General features: G+C 38.6%; 1 long non-coding RNA gene across 1 annotated transcript; it reads left to right on the top strand.

Moving 5' to 3' along the window:
* Positions 1-7,942: 7,942 nt before the first annotated feature.
* LOC145421414 (uncharacterized) lies at positions 7,943-11,216 on the top strand. Its single transcript, XR_013902769.1, has 4 exons — positions 7,943-8,288; positions 9,165-9,236; positions 9,812-9,913; positions 10,087-11,216. It is a non-coding gene; the product is annotated as an uncharacterized LOC145421414 (long non-coding RNA).
* Positions 11,217-11,730: the final 514 nt, after the last annotated feature.

Genomic DNA, 11,730 nt, shown 5'->3' with positions numbered 1-11,730 from the left:
CACACCAGGTCAGAAAGAGAGGAGTTCAGTCCAGAAGAGAGTGGGTGCTTCTGTCCTCTGGACCCTGCCATGACGAGAGTAATCCATCAATTATGACAATGCATGTTTTTTATCCTGTTGAGATTTGATGTGTTTTCCAAGTTTTCCTTTAATTTTTTTGAGTAGTATATCTGAACAGTGGGACATGTTCAGCATATGCACAGGATTCAAGAGTTAAACCTAAACTGAGCTGAGTAATCCCAAACTTTAATGGCTTAATACATAAGGTCAGTTTAAAAACTTTGAAGAGTTTTCTGTGTGAATTCCAAGTGATGGTTTAGCTGTGTAAAATCCACTGCAAGCCCATCACTTTCTGACGTTTGGTAAGGGTAACCAATGGGAAACAGAGGCTGAGGGTGGAGTGGGCTTTGGTGGTGGCGGCAAAGCTAGCCTACTAATTTGAAGCAAGTTGGGTAATTTTTATGGACTAAGCTGTGAAATATGACTTTAATAATGGTTGCAAATGGCAGCACGGGTGTCTGGGAGCATGGGAGGGAGAGAACTATGGCGGGACTTAAAGAGTGGAAAATAAAGAAGTCAAAATTCTTATGTTGGGATCAGCACCAGTTTACCACCACCTCCTTGTGCATCTGCCCCCACCCTGGCAAAGCCTGCAAACTAATGAAATGTGAAAACACAGCAACCGCAGCCTCAGTGAAATCTAGCTCTATAAACGGACAACTAAATTGATGTCCCTGCAGCAGGGACTTAATTGTGCTTAGGCACACTTTACTTCAGAGGTTTTCGGGATGACGTTCCACCCTTGATGAGCAAGAGTGGAATGAGACAACCAATGCCTGAAAAGAAGTTTAACAGGTACTGTGGTATGGTTTAATGGGACAGCTCCCACTCCAACAGGCCCCACTCCTACCAAAATGTTAATGATTTTTACAGCCTATTCAGTTCAACTAAAAATAATCCTTCTACAAAATGTACTAATAAGCACTGAATCAAGTTAGACAGGTTTTTTATTTGGAGTTTGAATGTTGCAGTAATTTGCATTTATTAATATCAAAAACACCTCCTTGACAGCATAAAAAGCACATGTTGGGAAATTCCCTCTTTTGGTTCAACCCCATGATCCTTCTCTTCCCATAGACTCTGTGTCTGTATACAAACACACGATGCCTGCCACATTTAGCACTCGATAAAAAACGTGTACGCTTTTCCCTATGAGAAGTAGAATTTAATGACTGCACCACCAAGAGCTGTTCTGATCTACCAGGCAATCCTGGGAAAGAGTTAAGGGATGTTGTTCATTGTCACATGACATTGGGAGCCCGGATTGAAACTCTCCGCCTCCTCCCCTGAATTCCCCATACCCCAAGCCCTGGACGCACATCTTGCCTGCAGATGTGGCGAAACCGCAAACACTTCAAAGTGCCTCCCTTCAGACCAACAGCGTACCCTGACGCCAACTGTAAATGTCCTGGACACAGTGCATGGAAAATATTAAACCCCCTAACTCACAATGAACAACCAGGCTGAACCAGAGAGGCACGAGGGCTGGGGAGGAAAGCAGACATTTGAAAAGGCCCCTAAAAACACTTAATGACTCATCATTCTGCTGTGCAACAACAAGGGCGAGTCATCTGTGCTGTCAGCCAGAAATGCAGAAACATTGTGGCTTCTGCTGCGACTGTTGCTAACAGTGGACACATCTGCAGCACATTCATGTCCATATCAGATGCTTACCTGGCATTACGTTGAAATTTATCATCAAAACATCTCCGCTGAGTCAAAAGAAAAGAGTGCAGCAAAAAGAGGAAGGAGAACAGAAAATGGCTTTTTGCTGTGATGAATGTTCCTCTGATTAGATTTAGTGAAAAGGGTCTTGGTAAAGATAATGAAAAGATAATGATATAATTACACACACACACACACACACACACACACACACACACACACACACACACACACACACACACACACACACACACACACACACACACCTGTTTTTGTAACATTGTTTGCTGTAGTTTCAGTCATTCTTATTGGCTATGATAACGGCAGCTTAACTACAGAGACGCAGGAACACACCTTTTTCAGTTATCTGCCACATGATTGATTTCAAATAATTTTTGCATTTAAATATCAGTTCATTTACACATCTCAACAGTTCAGAATAGTTTGGAAATGCATCTGTTGATGTTCATGCTCCTAAAAAGAGAGCTTTGGATAAATGATTAAAGTTATCATGAGCAACTGTAGACTAGACTTTGCAGAAAACATGCATGTGTAAGCCCACAGTGAGTAACTGTGGGTGAACTGTGGGCACCAACTGGGTGTGCCCACATGGAGCCCACAGCAGTTTTACCCCTTGGAGCCCCATATGTTTTCTATGGGCAAGGGCACAATTTGCCCTGTCAGGCCATAGACTAACTTGTTTGACAGATACGAAAAAAGAAATACGTGTGACACTCACTGTCATTCCTGGTACAAGAATAAAATGTGACACATGTGGACACTACACATTAGAGCTTGGGTGGACAGCCCACTATTCAATGTGGGTCTACTACGCAATGTGGTGCATTTCTGGGCCCTGCACTGTGGGGGATTATCTCCTGGGTTCATCCTTTCTTTCCTTACTCTGAAGCTGATGATTATACAGTAAATGCTTCCATAATTGATAGAAATATTCAGCACTGGAGAATATTCAAGTATGTATAAAGTCATCTGCAGGAGCTTGTGTGCTAACATGCATATACACATTATACATCGGACTGCGCACTTTTACAGACTTTAGCACATTGCGTGATCACACAGATCAGTGCCGCCTCATCTGCACAGGCTGCTGCTGTTTCTCATGGAAGATGACATGTGTTGCTCTCGATCCCAGAGGAGCTGCTGGGAAGGTTGAAGAATGAGCAAGGGGAAACATGGCAATGTCTCCTCTGATTCCACATCCCAGGGAACTTTGACCTCCAGCAGAGAAACCATAATAAAAATCCCCTTCTTGCTGCCAAGCCAGCACAACAGGAAGATGGGGTCCTGGAGGAGAGATGGAGAGAGGCAGAACAATGAAGCCTCTCTCTTTGGCTCCAGATGGGTGCTTTTCTGACAGTGCAAAGCTTTTGTTCTGTTATAATAGGAGGCACTGCTGTGCTTTGCATGGCTGCCAGACATTTTAGGTTTTCTGTGATGATGCACCACATCAGGGTTTAATATTGCTGAGTGGCGGATCTACCAACACCAAGGAGATTTGGTGAGGAACAATCTCCCACCACTCTTCTGTGGTTTTACTTCAGCTTACATGCAATGCACATGGATACATATGCACACACACACACACACACACACACACACACACACACACACACACACACACACACACACACACACACACACACACACACACACACACACAAAAACATTATGTTTACTCGTATACACGTTAAGACAATACACCTCCAACATGTCACATATGGAGGCTTGACCATCTGCAACATACCTTACTGTTAAGTAAGCAGGAGAGAACCCAAGAACCCAAGCAAACAACGACTGAAAATGAAACTAAACTGTATTTCTGGCTGTCGGGTTGTCAGTCTGACAGTCTTCATGCTGCGTCATTATATGGGCTTTGTCATTCTTTCAAACTGAAGCATATACTTTGCTTGTCAGTTTTGATAAAACAGCAGCAACACTGTAGTGCAAAAAAGTTGCACGAGTGCTAAGAGAACAACGTAACTTCTTAGATCACCAAGACACCCAAAGAAATGAAAAATGTTTTTCTTCATTAAATTTGGAGATTATAGCACTGTAACAATTCTTGTACAAAAAATTTGTTTAAATAAAAAATGTTTGTTTAAATATGTTTAAATGTTTTTGTGTTAACTTTCAACCTGACTAACACTATCGCAGTATTCTCTTTCATTTCAGTTAGTTTCTGCACATTTGCAAGTTTGGAGTGGATGGACATATTCCTAATGACTTGGGTCAGGTCTGTGCACTGTTGTCGGTAAATGTGTAGATGCTTGTGTGTGTTTTTATGTGTGGCAGTTGTTCAGAAGTCGAAAATATGGATGAAGTGTGATGTTAGCTTTATTCTCCCATGACAGAGGGCCTGCCAAGATGTCGGGCAAAGACTCGCATGTCTCTGGCTCACATGATTTCTCACTCTGACTGGCAGGGTGGAGAGGCAAATAATGACTTAACCTCATTATAGCTCCAAAAAGCTTTGTGGACCCTCCTCTAGTCCCAAAACACACACACACACACACACACGCACGCACGCATGCACGCACGCACGCACGCACACAGTAATCCACACCATTTTCATAATAAGATAAGAAGTTGTAGCACATTCTTTTCTTTTTTAAACTGAGAATAGAGTGTGTGTGTATGTGTGTGTTTGTGTATGTGTTATTACCTAGAACGCTGCTAAGCTAATAGGTCCTCAATTTATAAATCAAAGTGGACCCATATGTTTTTGTTTTCCTTCATCCTCACGAAGCATATCACACATTTGACTCATGGAGGATGCTGTAATTTCAATTGCAAGTCATTCTTACTGTGATGGCTTAATATGTGTCTGCTTTCATTAAAGTAAATTCTTGTAATAATCTGCTTCCTGCAGACCAGAAGTTAGTCAACTTGTACAAACCTCAGCAGCAGAGGGGGTAATGGATTGAAATGGTTTCTTTTCATGAGATTTCGGGCCATGGAAAAGAACACTAACCAATGTGAATGTTAACAGGTTTTGTATTTGGGTGTAATTACTTCAGTGAAAAAAAACCTTGTGTGTGCCTGTGTATTTATATTTTTGTGATTATCAGAGGGAGCAATATTCAGACCACAGTTACAAAAATTGCCTTTTGTTTTCTAAGGAGTTAAAGCAGGAATTACAAGCCTGCTTTCACTGCACAGATGTGAGGTTTTTTTTAAGCTGCAGCTGCTTGCCTAAATTAACTAATTCACACTGTGACATCATACATCAGTTTTTGTAAGGACTTATTTGCAGACCATGTATTTTTGTGCATACAATAATAACAACCCAGGGTTCAAGCCTAATCTAAGTAAACTGTGCCAATCCAAAGAAGAGGCCTAGAGCAGCGGGACCGGATCCTGTACAAACAGACCAGAAACAAGCTGAGCAAGGAGCTCAGGGTAGCTAAGAGGAGGTAAAGTGAGCAGTTAGAAAACAGCTTCTCAGCCAGCGACCCAGCACCAGTTTGGAGAAGCTTGCAGCACATCACAAGCTACAGGAGTCAATCCCCCAATCCTGTGGTGAATCCTCAACTGGCTGACAACCTTAAGAACTTCTACTGCACATTACAAAGACCACCATTTACACCTCCCATCTCCGTACACTCAACTCACACCTACACATAAACACTACCTGGAGCCCTCACCCCCCTCTTTTCTGACCCACTGTCTGCTCTAAAGATCTGTGAGAAGGATGTGTGTCTGCTCTTTTAGAGACAGAACACCAGGAAGGCTCCAGGATGGCTCCAAGACCTGATGGTCTGTCACCCTCCTGCAGATCTGTCCTCACTAACTGGCGCCCATCTTCACCCAAATCTTTAACAGATCTCTGGAGCTGCTCCACTATCAACCCAGTCTCAAATAAGTCTACCATCACAGGATTATGTGACTACAGGCCTGTTGCCCTTATGTCTCAAGCACATCACAGGGCCCTTGGTGGACCCCTTCAGTTTGCTTACCGGGCAAACGGGTTGGCCAGTGATGCAATCAATATGGGACAGCACCACAACATGCATCCAAGACCAAACCAAAACCAAGGACGGATGCCAGGTTCTTGTTCATGGACTTCAACTCAGCTTTCAAGACCGTCATCCCAGGCATCCTGATCACAATCAGTGGATCACCTGCTTTCTGACAGGACAGGAAGCAGGTGACTCTCTTGTCCCATCAGAGCTGTTACCTGGAGGACTGAAAAATCTGATCTGCTAAGCTCATTAAACCACCGCCAACGCCCCAACTGTATGTCTCATTTTCGGTGGTGTCTTAGGTCGTTCACTGGATCCATACAGCAAAATTCCCTTGACACCTCAAAATTAGCTCAAATGTTGATCTTGGTGGCCTTCTCTAGAAATAAATTTCTGTGACCATGTATTGGCTTGTACTACCTGTGGCAGAAATGTCTTGATGCATGCTCAATCCTCTAGATATGAAAATCCAAAAAACTGATTCTGTTCATCTGGATGTAGTGTTTTCAGTGGGAGAAACGTTTCGTCACTCATCCAACTTAGTGACTTCTTCAGTCTCAGCTGACTGCAGGTTTCCTCAACCTTATAAACAGTACCTTTGTACAATGACTGAAAGAAGCACCACTGATGAACAATGGGCAACTGCAGCTTTCCGTTTATCTCTGGCATTTGTTAACAAACTCTCTTGTTCTTTACACATCCTCCCATCATTATTGCTTAAAAGAGTCCATCCATCCATCCATCCATCATAGGGCAAGAGGTGATTTTCTCTCTACTGTTATATCGTTATATACTATTTACCTTACCGTAAAGCACCTTGAGGCAGCTGTTATTGGAGCTATGTCAATAAAACAAAATTGCACTGAATTGATGTAAAACATCAATTCCACATCAGACATATACACAGTGATTGTCAGCCATATCTATAACAGATTTCATGGCCATGGATTGCAGCAATAAGGCAGTATGTGTAATGACAGAATTAAGACTTGTTCTGCATATATAGAGTTTCAAGGAAAATAAAGACAGATGCTTCACTTTTGCTGTTCTCACGCATCAACAGAAATAAGGCAAAAACACATTCCTGGTGTCAACGCTGGCTGTGTTTAGCCCTGTGTGTGTGTGTGTTCTGCCCTCGCACTAGGGCCCAAATAACAAGCAGTGCTGGATGCGTTGACTCAAACTTGAGGCTCCTTGCCATCGTCAGCTGATAACGTCAGTAATGAGCTCTGTCAGACATTGAGGCTGACTGATGTTTTCCACTGCTGATGAATCTCACTGACAGCTGAAGGCCACATGCTAATGACAGATCCATTTGTGCAAATAGTACTCTGACTAGGTTCTGCAGTGAGAGGTGATGAGGTCACTAAATTCTCAGCTCAGGGTAATGACCAAGTGAAGTAATGAAACTTTGCACTTTAAGCTTTTTGGTTAATATTTCAGCAAACTGGATAGAAACTGGATAGACGATAAGAAGCACAAGTTCACTTGTGCTTCTTATCTATCTATGTAAGAGTACAAGTTCACTTGTACACTTTTATGCAGGAGACTTTTGTGTCTTCAACAATTACAATTTTTTGTCAGATCCAGTTGTTATATCAGTACACGCTAATATGAGTAGCTTGAAGTGAGGATTTAGGGGGAAGAAGGAAGTAATTATAAGCTTCGAAGGTGTACAATGTTTCTGAAATTTTAAAGTAAAGCAAAGTTGGTCTCTTTTTTGATTACCTGACAGGAGAGGCTTTGAGGCTTTGACTTACACAATCTTGTACACGATTTTTACAACGAGATGTTTTCAATTAAATTTTAGTGCTCTGAGCATTTTTATTTCCTTAAGCATATTTCTGCCCATTTAATTTCTGCAATGTCTCAATATAAAAAAGAAGAGCAATTTCAACAATATAACTTAGTTATATATATATATATATATATATATATATATATATATATATATATATATATATATATATATATATATATATGGTATATAAAATTATAGATACATATAATTGTATTTTTCAATTCAGTCATATATTTATTTTTATTGGGGATCTACTGTGAAAAATAGACATTTCAATACTACATAGTAGAAAACCAGGAACCTTTCTTTTCATTTAATTATTTATCTATTATTTAATTACTTTAGTGTCGTATTAATTGCTGTTGGCGGACCTTTATCACTAGAATAAGCTGTAAAATTTGTGAAAATATAGTTACAATTTCAAAATGTACACTGTAAAAACTGTGATTGGGGTTAATTAGAATCTAATAGGAGAGTAATAGTAATTATTACTCAGTAAAAACGTGTATGAGTAGTTTTAATCAAATCTAAGCAAAATTCAACAATTTTGAGATGTTCAGTTATTTAAATTTACACAGTTTTGTTTGGGGTAAATTCAGCAATGGTTTGTTGAGTAGATTTAAAAAAAATGTTTGAGTACTAAAAAAATTTAAGAAATCTAATAGATTTAACTGATGAAAGCATTTTCATTTTAATCATTGTACACTTCCGCCCATAATCCTTTGTGCCACGTGCAGGACACACGCGCTTCATGAGTGGACGTCTCCATTTTGTCAGAGGTAAGACTTCTTAATTTGTTCAAATATAAGACACGGTTTAAACAATAATGTATATCGGTTTTGAGTAAAGGTTTTAAACAGTATGATACGTCGAAATTTTATTAATAATCATCACTGTAATGATAGTATCGTATTTTTACACAAATGGCAGTTAGTGGACTGCTAGCACAAGGTCACTTTCCAAGCCTTCACGACTGTGTTACTGAACAGCTTTAACTAACCACATGTTTTACCGTATTAAAAAATATCAACGGTATATTCCGATGAGTTTTAACGTCTTTCATCCACGTTTAAAAGTTCATGAAAAGGTTTTGCGGTCAGTTGTGAGTGATTTTGTCAGCCACAGTCAGTTTTTCGAACTCCAGTTTCCAATAATGGCGGCCGCTACTAAGTTTTAAAATTACTCTTAGTAATCTTTCTGGGTCACAAAATAAACTTTTAACATATTTTCAGGCGCGAAAGTAGCTGTGTAAACATCAAATATCTGCTCGGTTTATCAAGATATCGCATGTTTGCAAAAGTGCTTCGACGTTTTCGGAGCATCTGCTACCCACCAGCTCGATAGCAAGCCGGGAGCTCGAGTGTCACTGAAGCCGCTGAGAACGGCACAACTCCCCGCACATCATTTTCAGATCACCGCGGGGTTTCGCTACTCAGTTTAAACGTAATGTATAAGTCACTTAGACAACCTAAAAATGTTATTGTTTGGTTTTTTTCAGTGTTTTATTTGTTCGTGAGTAAATCGGTTTGGCTGAGATTAAAGTTATTAGATTAGATTAGATAAAATAAAACTTTATTAATCCCCCAGGTGGGTTCCTCCTTGGTTTTTACACAGCTGACTAAACGTCAAAAATGATAATGTTGCTTTCCTTTCAGGTAATGGAAGATCCCTCAACTTAAATTCACCTGATCAGCATGGGATTGAAGTTGCAGGCTATCATAGCCAAGGTATTTTCCACAGACATTTCAGCTTGGAATTTTATTTAAAGAATTTTTTTGTCAAATTTCATTTGCATGGTGCACAGCTCCACTAATTTGTTTGCATGTTTTTGTCAGTGCAAGAGGACGCCAGGACGTCACTGATATAATTAACAACACAATTATGGGTTTCATGTTTTGTATTTTAAATACATGTCTATTCTTAGTAAAAAAAACAAACAAAAAACAAACAAAAAAACACAAGTACAGGTATTGCTGGGTTTTTGTTTTGTCCCAAGAAGGAAAAAGCCTTTCTGACGAACATAAACTAAATTAGATAAAAAAACTAAATGACTAAATTAATGTAATTTACTAAAACGACACATTTAAAGATTGAACCTGTCAAGCATGTTGACAATACCTTTGTGTTGACTGTCAGCACCCAGGCATGTGCATTAACATCAGCTAATTATCGCACATAATGCTCCATGTGATGATAATTTGATATTTAACAGTTTTTTTTAATACTGCCAATTCTCACAGTTTTGTCTTAATAAATGGTCACTTATCTGATGGTAATTTTTGGAATTCTTGCTCATTTTCAGTCACCAAGCAATCCTAGCAATAACATAACCAGAAATCTGGTTATTCGGTGCTTGATGGTGTACCTTGGGGAGTCCATTGATCAACTGATCAAAGAGTACAGTGTAAGTGTTGAAGTAGAAACATTATTCTGTTTTTGTTATTCATATGTGTTTGTCAAGTTTCAAATAATTTGAGGCATTATCATGTTTTATTTGTCATTCAGCTACAGGATGTGTCCAGGAAATATTTCATGTGTGCAACTACAGTCAGAAAACCCATGTGTTTGTTGTTTCAGGATGCTGATGAGGATGGTGTGTCACAAGATCTTTTCTGAACAGAGGATGAAAATCTACAAAATCAAGGCTGTTGGATCTGAGGAGGATGACATTGGCATTGTGCTGGAGGGTGTGAGAGTTATGCCTGCTCTGGGCAATTTTCCAAGAGCATGCGCAATGCTGGTTGGATTGACATATGCAGTCGATCTTGCCTATCCCAAAGAGCTAAAATACACCTTGGAAGTATTCCAGAAACTTTTCCTTGAACTGGATTGTGCTAAGCTCTCACCAAAAGTGAACAACCTCAAGAACAAGTTATTGGCTTAAACGAGGACTCTGAAAGAATGAAAGGGAAGTAAGCTCACTGAAAACCTTTGGTTTGTCTTTGTTAGATGCAGCTATCTTTTCAGTTTTTAAGTTAATTTCATCTTATTCATATCTTACCCAAATGACCTGCAATGTGTCAGGCTGTATTTGTGCTCTTCATTTTAATTTTGTTTTTTATTACCTACAAGTTTCTTAGGAATATTCTGTTTGAAAGGCAGCAAATTGGAGGAATCACTAGTGAAGCTTTTCTTTGTTTATAGTGTATGTTACTATAAAACATTGGTTTAAAACAACTTTAAAATTTAACAGAAGTGCAGTCCTGTAGCTGTAGAAATGTTACTTCCTCTTACATGTGTCTTAGATTTTCTCAGGTTAAACATCCAAATTGGGATAAAAGGTTGATTTACATTATTGATATTCCATGTACATGAGTGAAAAACCTTTGTTCTACAGTTATATTGAGTGATTCAATTTAACAAAAGATTGACAAACTAAAGTTTTTGTTTGTCAATCATAAATAAGTAACAGAGATAAAGGAAACGGTAAAGGATATTCAAATTTCAGGTTCATGTTGATATTACAGTCTAAAGATTAATTTCTTTTTTACAAAACTGGTTTACATTCATGCAGTTTATGTTGCTGTTGCTCTGTACACAAAGCTGTGTGATAAACTGTTTATGACACTAAAACAAATTTACAGCAGAGGAATGTATTTAGGAGATCAGGAGATTGTTGATGAGAATTCAGTGTATACGAGCAGAAAAATGTTATATTATAAATTACTGTGTTTTATTTTCCACAATAAAACAAATTACTGTTTTGATGTTTTCTTTGTGAAATTGATTCATTTTACTCAGAAAATAAGTAAAATTCATTTCATTTTCTCTTATTATTCAGTCATTATTTTTAAGGTTTATTTGGAAAATTATTGAATCCAATTTGAGTTTTACTGAAAAAACAAGAAGATTTCATTTCTTTGTAATGGATATTTTAGGAAGTTTTTACTAAACCTTTGCCAGATAGTTAGTAAATTCAAAGTAATTTTTCTCAGAGACTTATTTCATATCAATTATTTTTTTTGGTAAAGTTGGGCAATTTCAACCTTCAGTTTGAGATTTTGACCCTAAATCCAACACATATTTACAGTTTAATTCTATTAATATCTACTTTTGTTTTCTATTTGAATTTAATTAACATTTTCTCTACATTTTACATAAATCTTTTGAAATTAAAATCTACTTAATTATTTCAAGTGTCACTTTGTTGCCACAACTTTTTTAAGTAACCTCTAGTCACAGTTTTTACAGTGTATGCCCTCTGTCACATTTTCCAGTGAT

This window comes from Astatotilapia calliptera, chromosome 17, assembly GCF_964374335.1.
Source record: "Astatotilapia calliptera chromosome 17, fAstCal68.1, whole genome shotgun sequence".
Taxonomy (NCBI): Eukaryota; Metazoa; Chordata; class Actinopteri; order Cichliformes; family Cichlidae; genus Astatotilapia; species Astatotilapia calliptera.
The sequence above is the reverse complement of the archived record's forward strand: the minus strand, read 5'-3'. Positions and strand labels throughout refer to the sequence as shown.